Genomic DNA, 15572 nt, shown 5'->3' with positions numbered 1-15572 from the left:
AAAGAGACACGGGTCTTTCGTAGGTTGCCACGCTCTGTCGCAGTTACGGGTGCAACAGCACCTTCCATCTAAGAGCAACGGCTCGCCGTCCGCCCGGGGCGGTTGAAGGTAAACCTAATGAGCGGCGCATTGGTAGGTGCTGATTACCCTTCGGCTTGTACCCTTCGGCAAGGAGTAATCAGGAGCTAAATCTTTCTAACGATTGCTCTTCCCTCTCTAAAATGAAAACGGACAACGCAATCGGTCATGTCTAACCACCCGGCAAGTATTCAATTGATTGGTCTATGACCCTTAAACGATGCAAGCAACCGTCGCCACCAGAGTCGCATATCAATTAGTGCTGCAGGGCAGTTCATTGACTAGCAGGGTCGCATATCCATTAGTGCTGCAGGGCGGTTGATTGACCCGCAGAGCGAACGTCTGAGAAGTTAGCGCAGCTGTGCAGTTCTCACGGAGAACTCGGCGCCTGCTTCGGTGATTGTTCTAAACTTAGCACCTTCTTGTTCGGACACCGTTCTGAAACCCTAACTTCTGTCGCCACTACCACATGCAAGTTTCTTTTCGCTGCCTGCATACAGTTAGACACCATTTCCTAATAATGTCCGAAAGGGCTTTGCTCTTCGCTGTAACTTGTATTTGTTGGATTGTTATGTCATTTGTTGAAACACGGCCGTCTTCTTTCGCCTTTACACTAGTCGTAGCTTTAGTCACGGAGAGACAATTGCCACACGGCACTGTGGATCATGGAGAAGCGGTAGCTGGAAATACTGGCTCTCATAAAATTGTCAACTACTAAAAACGCCGATCATATATAGTGGTTGCATTATAGTTGCTCATTAACTCTGCTTTCCAAAAACAGATGCAGTGCAGCTACTTAATCTGTTGATCACCGCTTAGTGCGTCAATCTTGAACTCATAACAGGGCAGTGCGAAGAAAGAAAAAAACAAGGACGAAGAAAGGACGCACCCAGGACGGGAGCACGTCCCGTCCTGTGCATAGACCTTCCTTCGTTCTTGTTTTGGTTTTGTTTTTTGCGCTTGCCTATTATCTGTTAAAGAATGCGCCAACTAGCCCAAGCAAGAGCTTCAAATTCAAGCAGTGGTGCACGAGCTCTTCTCTTCGAAGGTGACATCGCAAACGCAAGTGACGTGACGTCAGTCTCCATATGCTTTCGCATAACGTGCATGCGGCCTGCAGCGTAGCATTGGCAACTGGCTCGGAGAATTCCGTGAAATGCAGAGCGCCCTGAACAGCCTCTGAAAATACGCTGCGCAGCAAGGAGAGGGAAAGAAATTGGCGGATCCCATGCATTTTTAAGAATCAGTAATTAACGAAGCTTGCTTTGCCGTCTACCGAAGCTTGCTTTGCCGTACACATATTCAGTGTACCAAGTTGCCTGTTCAGGCACATACCCAGTCACCCAATTTGCCTGCTTGGCCATATGCCTCGTGGCACATAGCCAATGGCCCAAGTTGCACAATCGTCCAGAAAGCAGGCCATGACGAACCATCAGAACATGCAAAGTGGGGAGAAGAGACTTAGAAAGCTTCGCTTTAAAACACACAGTAGGCACGGGTCCCTGGGCGGTGGCCGTGACAGACGATAAAAAGGTGGGCCCTAAGCTGGGATATCTGAGAAGGCAGGAAAGGAATTTCGCTTCCGGGCATTGGTCGAAGAAGCTGAAGAGAACCTCAGTGCCGGGTGGGTAGCTCGCTTCTTTGCACCTGGGCCTCACGACATTTCTTTGTTGCTTTCTCGAACCCGTCGTGGTGGCTTAGCGGCTATGGTGTTGCGATGCTGAGCACGAGGTATGGCATAAAACACCAGCCGTGGCGGCCGGCGTTTCAATGGGTGCGAAATGCAAAACCACCCATGTCCCGTGCATTGGGGCCACGTTCAAGATCCCGTGATGGCCAAAACTAATTCGGGGTACCCCACTATGGCGTGCTTCATAATCAAATCGTGGTTTTAGTACGCAAAACTCCATAATTCATGCATTCCCGAGTACAAGAGAAGGAGCACTGACACTGTGTCAGTGCTCCTTCTGTTGTACTCGGGAAAAAAGAACTTAATTATCTCAGGGCAAACGGATGTGTCGAATCAGCTAGGTAGGGCGGGAGATGAGCAAGATTGTACTGAGTGATGTAAAAAAGAGGGGGAAAGGTTTTTTCACTTTTTTTTTCACTTTTTGCTTTTATTCCTTCCTTATTTTAGTTTGACACTTCTGATGACTGTTGCCTAGACCAAGGAAATATTTTTGGGTGGTCCTGCGCACTAGCAGCACCCCCCCCCCCCTTCTTCGCCCTGTGTACATAAAGCCCTGTTTTTCATGAATAAAATTCAGTTGAAGTCCGGCATTCGTGTTGTCCTTCTCTTCTCGTCAGTGTTCATTTGTGCGCTGGAACAATGTTTCATAATGATCATCTCCAAGCTCGTGCTCCCTCGTTTTGTGCTATATACAGTGCTTGTTTATACTATCTCCAATGCCACTTGATCGTGGAAGTCATGCAGCCAGCAACCAGTGCTAGAAAAGTAGTGGAAAGATGCAAAGAAAGCTTCGCTCTAAAATTATTGCAGTGGATCCCGCACTGAACAAACTTTTACAACTCGTACTGTACGACCAATATTTCCCACGGGCTTTGGTGCGGAGCCCTTTCAAGTGCGGTTGGTTAACCCCTCCATCAGGATAATTCGTTGGCTCTGGGCATCGCTCTTCATAAAAAATCTGAATTTCACTGAGGCAATTTGCCTACGGGTCAGAGCATTGTTTAAGGCGACCAGTAATAACGGGAGTGCTTAATATTGTGTAGCTCAAACCATTCAACCACGTAGAAAGAAAGTCCTGCATATACTTACTTTAGATCACACGGTATTGCCGACGCTATAAACAGAAAAATGGCCGAAGATTTCAAATGTGCGCACCTAGCCTCGTACGTGACTGTTGGCGCTAGAAATTTCCCCATGCAATCTTTAACGCACGCTTTCACAAAGATAGCTGTAATATAGAATCCTTAGTCTACCACACCAAGCTTAATAAGATTTCTAAACAATGATTTGTCGTATTTCGTGCCTCATGGGAGCATTGAACCTTTTTTATTCAAATACAGTGTATTTCACGTCCAGTGAATCAGTGTTTTGTTGACCTACGCACAAGAACCATGGGCTTTAGGCACGCACAAAATGTGAAGAACCAGCATTTAGGTTTTACATTTACGCAAAGTTCGCTGAAGCTGTGTCTTTCGGGGTGTATTTCGGCGAGTTGCGCACTTACAGGCGGCAAGCTTTATTGACAAAGAGCCCACAGGCACGGTATCACCTTAACAGCACAAACAAACATACCGTGTGTCAGTGGCTGGAGATTTGCGTTACATGGCTCGATCAATGTCAGAAGAATGACGTCAGAAGCGTTCTTAATAAACACACTAACTTATCTTCCGTCATTGATACATGTACACCTCACATTATTGCACTAACAGAAACCTGGCTCCCAACGCACGTGTCTGATTTCGAAATCTTTCACGACGCTCATCTTTACTCGATGTATCGTTCCGATAGAACGGCAAGACGTGGCGGTGGTGTTCTGCTTGCCATTTCAAAAGATGTTCCTTCTACATGCATTCAAATCTGCAGTGACTTGGAGCTAGTTTTCGCTTTGGTAGTCATCGATCATCTGAAAATAATCATTGGTGTATGCTACCGCCCTCCATCCTATTCGTCCACATTTGCTAACGAATTCCATGATGCTTTAAACTTGGTTCGCATACGCTATCCTACATCACCACTCTTTATAATCGGAGACTTTAACTTTCCAAGTATCTTGTGGACTGCTCATCCACCTTATTCATCGCCGCCCTTGTCCCAAGCTAAAGAATTCTTAGATCTATGTAAATTGTTTTCGCTAACACAGTTGGTAACGCAAGCCACTAGGACTGCAACAAGTACTGCAAATACTCTAGATTTAATCCTAACCACAAATCCAGAGCTAGCTACAGATCTAACATATCTGCCAGGTATCAGTGATCATCTTCTGCTCAATTTCGTCATTAATACGCCACGTCATAAAGCGAATAAAATAAAGAAAACCATCCTAGATTACAAACGGGCTAACTTTGCCGCTATTAATAATGAACTATCTACATTTATTGATCATTTTCTTTTTAATTTCGATACCCGCTCTGTCGAAGAAAATTGGCTACTGTTTAAAACGAAGGTACACCAACTATCAGAAAAATATATTCCTAAGCGCATCGTCACCTCTAGCCCTCAAGCACCCTGGTACAATTCATACATCAGGCGACTGTCTAACAAAAAGAAACGTTTGTTCCGTCTTGCTAAACTTTCACCTTCTATTGAGCGATGGTCGACATACAAGACTGCTTCCGACACATACGTAAGAACCCTGAAACTTGCAAAAAACAATTTTTTGTCTTCTACATTACCATCCATTTTGAAAACAAATGTTAAAAAGTTCTGGCGCATTATACACCCTGCACACGACCCCTCAATTACATTGCAAGATACCTCCGGCAACATAATCCCAAATAACCTCTGTGCTACCATACTGAATAGAACATTCACTGAAAGCTTCTCCTCTAGCACTACAGTTCATCTTCCAGATATGCCGCATCACAGATTTTCCATTATGTCACCAATAACTATTGATGCTCCTGGCGTTGCTAAATTAATCGAGTCTTTGAAGCACGATTCATCTCCGGGGTGTGATGAAATTAGTTGTAAATTCCTAAAAAGTACCCGCGCCTATAGTTCAATTATACTAACAAAACTGTTCCAGCAGTCACTTGATTCATCAAGCCTCCCTAACGACTGGAAAATCGGGAAGGTGGTTCCACTTCACAAATCCGGTAATAAGCACTTGCCTCAAAATTATCGTCCCATTTCACTCACTAGCACATGCTGCAAATTACTAGAACATATAATTTTCAAACACATCGCCACCTTTCTTGATGATAACTGTTTTTTTTCTTCTACGCAACATGGTTTCCGTCAAACATACTCCTGCGAAACGCAGCTACTCTCATTCACTGATAAATTGCATCGCATTCTTGACCAGTCATCTTTCGCGGATTGCATCTTTTTAGATTTCGCGAAAGCCTTTGACAAAGTATGCCATCAATTGTTGCTTTATAAATTAAGTCATCTTAATCTTGATCCACATGTCTTTAGATGGATTCGATCTTTCCTTCTCAACCGCAGGCAGTTTGTTTTCACTAATGGCTCAACCTCACCGCTTACTAATGTACTATCTGGTGTACCACAAGGATCCGTCCTCGGACCCCTTCTATTCTTAATTTATATTAATGACCTTCCGTCCACCCTATCTTCTGCCAGCCACCTTTTTGCTGACGACTGTGTAATTTTCCGCGAAATACGTAACCTCAACGACATTAATACTCTCCAGACCGATCTTAATTTGGTCTCTAAGTGGTGTAAAACTTGGAAAATGGAATTAAATATTAACAAATGTAAGGTCATGCGTGTTTCTCGCTGCTCTAACACTCCCCCTTCTTCTTATTGTCTCAATGGCATTCCTCTTGATTCCGTCACATCATATAAATATCTAGGCGTACATATATCACGAAACTTAACATGGAATGCCCATACTGAATACGTTACCAATAACGCTAATCGCATGTTAGGGTATTTACGTCGCAACTTCTCTTCTGCTCCTTCGTCCTTAAAACTCCTACTTTATAAATCACTAATAAGACCTAAACTTGAATACGCGTCATCTATATGGGACCCTGGGCATGAAAATCTTATATATTCTCTTGAACTTCTACAAAATAACTCCGTTCGCTTCATTTTTTCAAATTACAACCGTACTGCAAGTATCACAGCCATGAAAACTAACCTTTCTCTCCCATCTTTAAAATCCCGTCGGAAAATCAGTCGCCTCACTCTATTTCACAAGGTATATCATCACGTCACGCTACATGACGATCTTATTACACCACCGGAATACATCTCCAATCGCACTGATCATCGGCACAAGGTTGGCATCCAAAAATGCAAATCGAAAGCTTGTTTTCAGTCATACCTTCCCCAGACATCTGTCGAATGGAACCGCCTCCCTCCCGATATTGCAGCCATTGAGGATAATCAACGATTTCGTGATGCACTAACAACCTTTGTTTGTTTTGGAGAATGTTGAAATTATGTCCTAACAAAATTCACTGTATTGTATTTATTGTCTTTGTAACCTGTATTACCCACTCCCCTCTGTAATGCCTTTGGCCCTGAGGGTATAATAAATAAATAAATAAATAAATAATACCTGCACATTACCAGAAAACACTGTATTCTTCAGTCGCAAATTCATCTCAAGTAGCAAACAAGTCTTACGACGCTAAGGCCTCACAAGAAGTCAGATGTAGCTCCAGCCAAGAGCAGCAGCCTGTTGCAAGGGTGCTATCACGGTATTTGGTTGCCCAGTTGGGAGGCCTTGTAGCAACCGCAAATAGACGAAAAACGGTTAGTTGATAGTGAGCTCTCATCGAATCATTGTGGTATAAAGAATGAACCAGGGGATACCCAATTATCATTTCAAAATAAAATACAAAGTATAGCGTTAATCCCGGCATACTATTACCTAGATGCGCGCGTAAATATGCGCCTGGCTTTTGGCATAAAACCCATTTTCTCCGGTAATGTTAAATAACAAATGATGTTTTGTTACCATTCTAGCTGTTATTTCTGACAGTTGTACATGTCGTTCATTATCCTAACTGGGAGATCGATTGTATTTCAGAATGTACCTGTACATGAGTATTGCACGCCGCTCAACAAAACATCATGAGGAAGGCCACAGGGAATGTACTTACAAAGTTGTAGTCATGTGTTTTGCTTAAACATTTGCCTCCCTTAAGTGTTTAACTTTTATGTGCAAGAATCTTCTTAGCACTCGTCAGCTGTATTGTATTCTGTGAGTAAAAATAATTCACTATCACAGTAAAGGGCACGAGATGTGCCTTTGATTTATGTTTCAACAAAAGGCTTTTTTTTTTCTTACAATAAAACATTGCTCTGCATACAAGCGCACACCAATGTTGGAAAAAAGTTCACAGGGGGGCGCAAGTAGTCATAAATTGCCTCTAAGACTAGACGCTAGCTAAGCGAGTGAAGCGAGGCACTGCCAGCAGCATTTCCACAAGAAAGAAGGAATAATAACGCGTACGGGAGAAACCTACACTACATTAATTATGTTAATTATGGACTAACATGACAACAACAGAAGCGGATCTCACTTTCTTTTCTAAAGCTCTGGAAGATAGGCATAAATATACTTCCCGCGAGTCGTAATGGATCTTTGATGTCCCTGTGCCATCGTCGCTACTTTTTTTGTCGTTCTTGAGACCATCTAGTGATGCGCAAGCTACTAATGGGCCGCGAAGAGCCATATACGCGTGCGTGGCAGAATTCAGCCATGTTTGCTGCGTCGATGCTGGCCTTTTTCTTCTTTTTTTTTTTCTCTGAGGAAATGCACATATAAGGAACTGGACAGCGTAACGAAGTCCCCATCACTGAGAGATTGCGACGGTCTTTGAAACCTAGCAGACATTGCAACATGTTGTAGGCATCACTTCATGTGTTTTTCGTTAGGTCATGTTGGTGCTGTTACTTGCACGCTCTCTTCGTAAGCCTTACATGTTAACAGGGCAATGAGGCAGCCCGCCGGCACCGCCTTGGGAAAGGCACCTCGCCAGCCTGTGCCTCCTGCAGTGACCCAGTGACTCTGGAGCACCTTCTGCACAATCATTGTGCTTCTATATTTGTACTTTGCCCCTCCAGCTTGGACCGCAAGGCCTGTATTATGCTGCAATTAAATAAATAAATAAATAAATAAATAAATAAATAAATAAATAAATAAATAAGCTTACTCGCCATCCCAAGCCTGCGAAAATGAATGGCCAGCGAAGCTGTTTGAAAACCACTCAAACGCGGTCGATGGGGATATGAAATATCTAATTGTTCTGCCTAGTCTTAGCACGACACCATTGTTGAGCATTACGATTTTGCACTCTTTGATACTAATTGTCTTCACGCTGCTCTTCGGGAGTCCTTGCGGGGTCTACCCATAGCGGTCTTGCAGTGAACTGAACGAGTTGCTAGGCAGGTCTGCCTTTTATATATGAAGTTTGGCGACGTCACTCAATGATTCAGATGCTGCCGCTGCCCCTTTCCCACCGGAGCAGCTTATGCAACCGTAAGCTTTACCGGGAAACGCACGCGGGGAGAAGGAACATGCTTCGCATTGTTCACAGGCGCCTTATCATCCATCATGCGGTTTTGCAAAACGAGAACAAGGTGAAAGCGGGAGCCAACGTTTCGACAAGTGGACTTTGCATTTTCAAGGCGACATATACTTTCCTCGGCACAGTATATGTAGGTAGGGTTCTTATAAAGGGCAGAGAGGGTAAGTCGGGTGGGTAATCGAGACAATGACCGAAGGTGTGTTAGCTGCGAGGGTGTAGAATTGAGAATAAATTAGTGCTGCGCAAAAAGCTGGTGATACGGCTGTCTGTCAGCCACGTGTCAACGGCCGTGTGTCAGGCGGCGTGTAAACGGCATGCACAGCACACCAAGCTGTATTAGCTGCTTGACTGGTGATCGTGGGCTCTCGCGTGTAATAGAGGGAGTGGCAGAACCCGTTGCTCATGAAAAAATATATAAAAAATAACACTGAAATGGAATAAATAAATCAACAAATAAAAGGAAAAAACGGAAAGAAAGAAAAAATACATGAAAAAACACTAAGCAATCAAATTAAGTGTTGTTGCCTATTGCCTGAAGTTTAGCATAGGGAATAGAGTTCTAAAGCTCTCTTTGAAACGTTTATGCCTATTGTTTGCAGTGTCCTGAACTCGTGGATAAGGTATGATTCTCTGTATTTTCTTTCTCGTTTAGAACGGAAATTTGACTGTAAGATGTAAAGTTTAAGTTCATGAAAATTATGACCTGGTTGGTTGAAATGCTCGGCGACTGCTTTGAGAAGCCACCCGCCGTGGTTGCTCAGTGGCTATGGTGTTAGGCTGCTGAGCACGAGGTCGCGGGATCGAATCCCGGCCACGGCGGCCGCATTTCGATGGGGGCGAAATGCGAAAACACCCGTGTACTTAGATTTAGGTGCACGTTAAAGAACCCCTGGTGGTCAAAATTTCCGGAGTCCCCCACTACGGCGTGCCTCATAATCAGAAAGTGGTTTTGGCACGTAAAACCCCATATATTATTATTATTTGAGAAGCTTTCTAGCTCTTTTTTTTTTCTTCTTGTTAAGGAGAACCCTACCTATATATACTGTGCCGAGGAAAGGATATGTCGCCTTGAAGAAGACAAGTCCACTTGTCGAAACATTGGCTCCCGCTTTCAGATTGTTCTTGTTTCGCTCATCGTCTTGAATTTCCACCTCCCGCTTTCTCCCTGTTTACCTATCATGCGATTTTGATGCTTGTTTTGTGTTTTTCTTTACTGAAATTGTAAAGGGGTTTATTCAGGTCCCAGAGCAGCAACGACAAACGCAGCACCAGCAGCTAGGGTGCAGCCAAAGAGCATACTGGGTACGAGCCAGGCTATGGCAACGGGGCTTTTGAGCTTGCTGATCTTCTCTGTCACAAAATGAATACTGAGGTGTGTGTTGTTGATATGCACTTTTTCAGTCCTTTTTTTTTTTGTTTTGCTGACGGACATGAAAAATGCCGACCAACTAGAGGCTAACAGCTTCGCTGTAGTAAGAAAGTTCACTGATGCCGCCATTAGCACTCAACGAAAGAGGGGCTTCAACTCGTATTTCTTGGAGAAGGGCAATAGGGCCACAAACCTCAGTCTGCAAGTGGCTTGTACAAAACGAATTTCATGCAATGAATTACGTGTAACCAGTTACATTTTCTGGGAATTTGTTAGTTTAAGGATTAGTTTGTATAGTCGGTAATGCTCACTGTCATGCAATTACTTTTTTTTCACTACTAAATGGCGCTTAGCGAGTCACTTTATTTACCAGACAAGCTGTAACACACGGCGCAGCTTTGAGAAGCTGAATTTAGCGGCAACTACAGTAGAACGTCCGAAATGGTGTCGCCACGCAACGCATGTTCATACAGGCAAATCCGGGGGCTCCATACGCTCCACCAGATGTTCACTGATGAATCACCATGAAGAGTACAGGTGGTAGAAAGGCTCAATAGCAAACGCCGCTTAGGACGATAATGCCAGAAAGTCCCATATGGATGACCTGTTTTTTTTTTTTTTTGTCAGGTTTTCATCGATCGAACCAGCAGTGTCCTCTCCAAGTCTAAGCAAAAAATAAAGCCCTGCGCGTCGTAGGGGACCCAGTGCAGAGTAACGGAAATATTGTACGCAAGTTCCGGATGCCTTACGACACCACCGTACCTCCCAGCACGTACATCGAGCTACCCTCTATTTTTCTTCCTTGAGCAAGTTTTGAGTGACGCTGCTGATGTCCTCACAGGTAAATCGAGGGACGATGACCAATGAATTTTTTTTAAACAATTGTTAGTGCAGGCCAGCTCTTTCTGTTTACTGTATCCATGCAAAAGTTCGGAGGAAAGTAAGGTAGAAGCAATCGATTACTACTGAGCAATTATTCAGTTACTTTCGTGGGGCCGTAATTCGTAACTGTAATCAATTGCATTTTTCTATGAAGTAACTGTAATTGTAATCGGTCACTTGCCTTTCCTGTAACGTGCACAAGTCTAATCTGTAGCTGTCCAGCTTCAGTGAGACGTACCGCTGTGCTAACGGTGTTTTTCTTTGTTCCTTGCATTTTTCTTTGCGGTGTTGCTCCATTCACTTCACAAACTGGTAGCCAGGCGTAGACTCCAATTGGCTACATCACAAAAGAGCACACAGACGCACCATACATCTCGATTTATCAAGAATAAGTACAAATAAGAGAACCTCTTTTCTATTCCCGCGTTACTATATTTTATTGCGGTAACAGCCATCCCTTTCGCTAACCATATTTCACTCGGCGAAGAGCTCTGTTCAATTACTCTGGCGTTTATACAATGATTAAATGGGATGTGGCGGTGAAGCATCGGAAGTGCTAACTCTGCGCTGACAGAGCCCGGTTACCTCCTCCACAGGAACGTGGAAACCATATTTCATAGGATGTCGTTTACATGAACCACTATCGCTCTGATTAGATCTGTGGCTAATGAAATGCTTGGCAGCTAGCGACGCTTTTTTAAGGTCATAGCAAAATTTTTTGCTTAAGAACCGCGGAAGTGAACTGCATTGTAGCATTTGATCCATGAAACGTCGTCTGCACACATTAGCCTAGTAGTCGTTGTCGTCTAGTAGTAGTAGCAGTAGCAGTCGTCTAGTAGCATAGTTGGCCTTTTTGCTTTGTACCGGCCCGCTCATTCCTCAAAGGGTACACGGTGATCGGTCAGTGGCTCGCGATGTGCTGCAAACGACGTGTAAAGGAACGCCCACTTGCTCCAAATCTACATCTGTATTTCGTGCATGCATACTTCCGCTGCCATGTGTCAACGCAAAGAATGCTGATATCTGTGATCTCCTTTCAGCCTAATTAATGAAAGACATTTTCCACATCTTCAACGTGATTACACCTTGAGGTGCCCCAAGGCAACTGATACCCCTCGACATTAACAAATATTAGCTGTGCGCTCGCAAACTCTATTTACTCGGAGTCTTTTAATTAGCAGTTAGTTAGTTAGTTTAATTAGCAGATAGGAATGTGAAACTGTTTCCTTCGAGCTGCCCTTGCCAAGAGGCGATGTCTGTAGAACTTACCCCGCTATTGACACGGCATGGTCAGGCCATATTGCGGCATATAAAACCAAAGTTTATTTCATATTTCTGTACGAGTCTAGCAAAGCACACGTGTGCAAAGTGCAAATGCTAGTGAAGTGCGTGTTTCACGATCACCATAGCTGATACAACCCCATCGATAAGTCTCATTGACTTCAGTAGCCTTTCTGCAACGCTCTATAACAAGAGCAAGCGGGAAAACAAGCTTTTATTTTCTCACAGTAATTATGCTGTCATTAAGTGATTGCAAAAGAACTGTGTCACGCGCACTGAAGCACTGTGTATTTGTGCAATATATGCTTTTTCTTCTCATCACTCATCTCACTTCACTCATTTTCTTTCACTGTCCTCTTTTCTGAGAGCAGTGTAACAGTTTACAGCAAGCTCACTCCGGCCGACATCCTGGCCCTTTCTTTCAACAAAACACACCTCTCTGTTAAATGTTCGGCTTAATTTCCTGCCGGGTAATCAGAAAGTAGTTTTCAAGTGAGCTCACACACGCTTGTAGTCGGGCTAATTGACCTGTTCAGGGATTGGACTTTGATATAATGCGTAAAAAGAGATCCCAGGTAGTGGTAGAGGAAGCGAAGTGGTGATAAAGCAATTGAGTTTACGTGTGAGCGACCTGCAATCTCTCCGATTTTGGAACCCACTATTGCAAAAAAAAAAAAACAATCTGCGACAACTCTTTTCCAGGGCAGTAGCCTGCTTGCATTGCACCGATGCCTTGGAAAACGGCTCTCGTGCCTTCCAGTGAATTCATATTGGCGCCAAATGCGAAATAATCGCGGTGCTTGTCCCGTCAGTTCCATGGGAGGAAAACGGAGGGGGTTACTATGGAGTGTGAAAGTAATAAATGTGAGTTTTCTTTGTAGTTCTCCTGCTAAGAGCTGTGTTTGGCTGTATAAGCGTTACCTGTGTATCTAGTCAGATAAGTGCGGTCAGTAGCAGCGAAAAAGAATACATGCCCTTTCAAGAAATACGCCGAAACGTTAAACTTCTAAAACGAGCTTTTGGAGCACCCGTCGTACTGAAATGAGGTAAATAACTAATGACAGCCGGAACATTACTCACGGTGACAAATTCCATGCTATGGCCTTTTCGGAGTTGCATTCCTATTCTGCACGTTTGCAATACCTGGCAGTTGTTTCCCCACGAAAATGTCCGTTTAAGCTGTTTGGCAGTATGCTGAGGTAAACGTTTGTCGATGGCCAGTTCATAAAGCTCCAGGTAAACATTCTTATCTTTTCTTACTTAAACAAAACAACAGTGTTCCCTCGAGTGACAAGTAAGCTGAAATATTACAAATTTATTGATTATAGTAGCTGCTGTGTAGAATAACAAGGGTACGGTGCGCTCTTTGTATTGGCTTCATTCCCACACAGTTCCATTAAGGTATTTTGACTTCTGTGTTCTGTATAAGTCAGATAAAATAATGTTCTAGGTAGTAATTGTTGTTCTGGTTTCTAAGGAGCTTAATTATGTGTATGGCAGTTATGAATGAGCACAGAGCACTTATCCCTGAGGTCATTCACCGACGAATGGACCGCTGTGTAGCTAGACCACATTACTGCAGTAAATTCGGCCAATGACTTCGTCACCAATTCACGTCGTTTTACAGCTGTTGACTTGATGCTGTGCAGTAGGGGCCTGTGTGCTAACACCAGAGTGCACTTAACGTTGGCAATCTGCTGCAATTGTGTGTGTGTGTGTATATATATACATATATATAAATAGTCATATCATAAGAAGCCAACAAACACTAACACCAAGGACAGCATAGGGGAAATTACTTGTGCTTAATAAATGAAATAAAGAAACGATAGAGTGATGGGAATTAAAGCGGATGAAAAAACACCTTGCCGCAGGCGGGAACCGAACCCACAACCTTCGCATTTCACGTGCGATGCTCTACCAATTGAGCTACCGCGGCGTCGTTTTCCCATCCACTTTCTTGGGCATTTATGTGTTCTAGTAGAACCCTAGGATTGTCCCGAGTAAGCCGCAGCGATTTTCACGTCACCGTTTTCGTCATGCCACGCTTTACAGTGGAAATTTCTTTGAAGTAGCATGACGTCATAAAGCAGAGTGCGCAGGCATGTTAGGAGGCATTGGCTATGCTCCGTCGAAGAGTGCTCACGACGAAAGCGAGAGCGAGGGCTACGTGGCGTCGCGGCAATGCCCTCTCCCCTGACGCAACACCTGGTGCGCTAGCGCGCACTCTACTCCGTCGAGGCGTTGCAGCCAATGGCAATGCGAGTTTAGGGGCCATTTCACTGTCACAGAGGACAGACGCCGGCTTTTTCGTTCAATGGGTTATTCGATGTTTTCGCGTCGAAAGAATGAAACACTAAACGAATCGTTTCATAGTACTGCCCCTAGAAACCGCTCTCGTCTAATGCCTTCTCTTGTAGTTCATTCTTAGTTGTAGTATTCGCAACTCAGGCTCAATTCCTGAGCAGAGGAACTCACGTGTCTTTCATGACGCTTTAATTATGGACAATGCTAAATAACGACTGATTTCCTTTACCCCATCCAAATGCGCCGCTCAGTGCAGGAACTCGGTCACACGGAGCAGATAATGTGAAAAAACGCACTGTCAGTCACGTCACGTTGAATGGCTCTGATTTTGGTCTGCATTCATACACATATGCCTAAAGGGAAGCCCCAGCAGAGATGGAGGCCGAAGCCCCGAGTGAAAGACTGCCAAGGCTCGTTTGCCTTGCCGGCTCCGGTTTTTGTGAATAATGGATGTCGGCACGAATATACGCACGTGCCCGTAGAAGCGTTATGCGCATATAAATAGCTTCCATGAACACTACGCCCCTCGAGACAGCGCAAAAACTACCACTCCCTCGTTTTCTTGCCTTTGCAATTGTTAATGCACTGGTGACAGTGAGGGAACTGTGAGGATTACTCACGGCGAGCGACGCGATGATGGCTTTTTGCATTATTCTGTGCCCACCGCACTCTTCGCTTCCGCGTTGGCCTCCTTTGTGTCCAAGACAATGGCACTGTTGAGCAAACATTGGATCTGTCACCGGTGGGACCATTTTGCGGTGTGCCTGCAATAATGCCGAGATAGCGGTCAAGCCGTCTAGCTGCGATGACGTACGCGAGCCAGAAAGACGAATCGTTCTACATTGGTCACGGTAGCCCCATATTGCATTTTTCACAGCCATCAACCGACGCTCTACACTGCATGGTTCGATCGTAGGTAATGGTGTCTAATAGCTCTGACTCCAGACGACCGTCTACGTTCTATTCCGCCATTGTGAAGTAACTGACGGAGTATCGACAATTGCTGTCCTAAAATAGTTAGCAAGAGTAGATAAAAGCTACGTTCGCTTACTTCATTTGTCACCAACTCCAATACTGCAACTGAAAAAGAAAATCTAATTAATATATGATTCCCTGCCTTTCCAAGAGTGCACAAAAAATGCAAAAAAATGCACAATGACTGTAACAATAAAATACGGGTAGGTTAAACATATTTTGTTGATTATAGTGTGATGCTATGTGATGGCATGTGATACTTCCGCTATGTGATGGCCAGTATAGTGGCCATCACATAGCGGAAGTAAGCCTTGCCGAATATATATATATATATATATAAGAGAGAGAGAGAGACAAAGAGGAGGAAAGACAGGGAGGTTAGTCAGTGTAAGTACCGGCTGGCTACCCTGTGCTGGGGAAAGGGGTAAAGGGAATAAAATGAGAAAGAAGAAGAAGAGGAGAAAAAAAATTAAGGAAATTCACG

At 44.1% G+C, this 15572-nt stretch overlaps 1 long non-coding RNA gene and 1 other non-coding gene across 5 annotated transcripts in view; one reads left to right on the top strand and one right to left on the bottom strand.

Moving 5' to 3' along the window:
* LOC135900342 (uncharacterized) overlaps nt 1-15572 on the top strand; it is a 205018-nt gene that overhangs the window by 131058 nt on the left and 58388 nt on the right. For 3 of the 4 annotated variants that reach the window (XR_010563848.2, XR_011511376.1, XR_010563847.2), the window contains exons 2-3: nt 9514-9646; nt 10271-10484. This is a non-coding gene — a long non-coding RNA (uncharacterized lncRNA). Of the gene's footprint in view, nt 1-9513; nt 9647-10270; nt 10485-12508; nt 12671-15572 lie in introns of all 4 variants that reach the window. The other variant, XR_010563850.2, reaches the window with a different exon arrangement.
* On the bottom strand, nt 13673-13745 carry TRNAS-UGA (transfer RNA serine (anticodon UGA)). The gene has a single exon. It is a non-coding gene; the product is annotated as a tRNA-Ser (tRNA).

Source organism: Dermacentor albipictus, chromosome 1 (genome assembly GCF_038994185.2).
Source record: "Dermacentor albipictus isolate Rhodes 1998 colony chromosome 1, USDA_Dalb.pri_finalv2, whole genome shotgun sequence".
NCBI lineage: Eukaryota > Metazoa > Arthropoda > Arachnida > Ixodida > Ixodidae > Dermacentor > Dermacentor albipictus.
The sequence above is the reverse complement of the archived record's forward strand: the minus strand, read 5'-3'. Positions and strand labels throughout refer to the sequence as shown.